Source organism: Mytilus trossulus, unplaced genomic scaffold (assembly GCF_036588685.1).
Source record: "Mytilus trossulus isolate FHL-02 unplaced genomic scaffold, PNRI_Mtr1.1.1.hap1 h1tg000244l__unscaffolded, whole genome shotgun sequence".
NCBI classification, from domain to species: domain Eukaryota; kingdom Metazoa; phylum Mollusca; class Bivalvia; order Mytilida; family Mytilidae; genus Mytilus; species Mytilus trossulus.
The window spans coordinates 2118124-2119975 of record NW_026963317.1 but is presented as its reverse complement, the minus strand read 5'-3'; positions in this window follow the sequence as shown (position 1 = coordinate 2119975).

Below are 1852 nucleotides of genomic sequence, written 5' to 3'. Positions count from 1 at the left end.
AAAATTAATAAAAGGGAAGAACAAATTACGACTATTGATTGTAGTACGATCATGTACAAAAACTTTTTGTAAATTACGGATCAGTAATAATATCCGGGTTTGTAACATTGAGCGAACAAATGCGTATTTCAGATAAAACTCCATAAAGATCATTATAGAAGCGGTCACGGTAAAATTTTAAATTTAGGCATTTCAAAATTAAAATTAAGAAAAAAAAACCATTAAAGTTTTTTTTCTTCCAAAGCTTACTTTTGCAATATTTCATGTAACTGGACTTTAAATAAAATTGTCTATCATATAATATTCTATTCTATTCCAAATTTTAATGCTAAAAAAGAGACCTATGCAACTTTTAGTCGTGACCGTCCTATATCCTACCTGGATACTTTAATAAGTTAGAAGAGAATAAGTGTGATGGCTGGTTACGGCCAATTCCCGTTTTCACCTTCATATTTTATATATAGGGCGATAGTAACGGTAAGTAACTAAGTAAGTATAAATTTTATTTAGAGTCGGCATATATATACATAAACAGACAAAACATGAGCTCTTGTGAGCTCTGTAACCGACTACATAATGACGCGAATTTGCGTAGTCGAAAACCCGAGGAAAAAAACAAAGCCAAAAACAAAGATTTTTTTTTCCGTTTTCGCGATTTCGTTTTGGTGTTTTTACGTTTTCAACTACGCGTTTTCGCGATTTCACGTTTTCCGCGGCGTTTTTGTGTTTTTGCGCAGTTGGCATTTTTCCGCCTTTTACAAAAAAAAAAAGAAAAAAAAACTATGAAAATTAGAACTTTTGGGGTGTTTTTTTAATGTTGAAAGCGCGCATGTATACGGAAAATGAATTGTACATTGTCGTTTCTTTTCAGTGTTCGCTAGTAAATATACATGTTGTGTGTGTAGTCTATGTCTTCACTATGATAAAAAAAAAAAAATATTGAACACATCACAAAATCATATATACTTGAATTCTAAATTAAAATTAAAAAAACCAAAAACGGCTATATATATATATATAAAGTTTTTTTTCTTCCAAATTTTAAATTTAAACACAGAGACAAATGTTTTTTAAGAATGCTTTTATGATTTTAGTATGTTTAAATGTCTGCTATGGTTTTAATAATACTACTTTTGTAACGTGTTATGTAAGTGATATTTGATATCAAATATAAATCTATCTATCTACTAGTATGTTCCTGACAGCAAGCACAATCGATATTTTATTTTTTATTTTGATTAGCAGTCATCGGTGTCCTAATAAGATAGATGAAAAAACTTTTAATTCAGAGTTTGAAAAAAAACCCAACGCCACTGAGTCAGTCAGTCATATAAATTTAAACATAAATGTTTTTTCAAGGTACCCGGAATTGTTTTCTGTGACAACTCGGACAAATGCGTTTAAGAGTTTTATACTAACTGTCAAACTCTGCAGTTTTTCAATATTTGCGGATGCTGCGATTTCAATCATTTTAAACCATAATCCAATGAATTCACTTGATTCAGCTTCCTTTGATAATCATGGAGAAAATATAAGGGAAAACATACTAAACATTTATAAAGCACAAAGGTGTCAGTATTCACCTCAGAAACTAACAAAACCTTTGAATAGACTTATTAAGAAGGGATATAGTTACGATACTGTTGTCAGGTCATTAAAGTTTGCATATTTCAGCGTTAATATTGAAGTTCACTTATAGGGTCTTTGCATCGGAACTAAACACATTTATTCAAAAAATATTTGTTGGCATGACACGGGTTATGTTCTTCTCATATATGTTATGATGGTATGATACTAAACCCCTAACGGGAAGGATTGTGCCTGATGTTCATATGATGAAATCATAATCTTT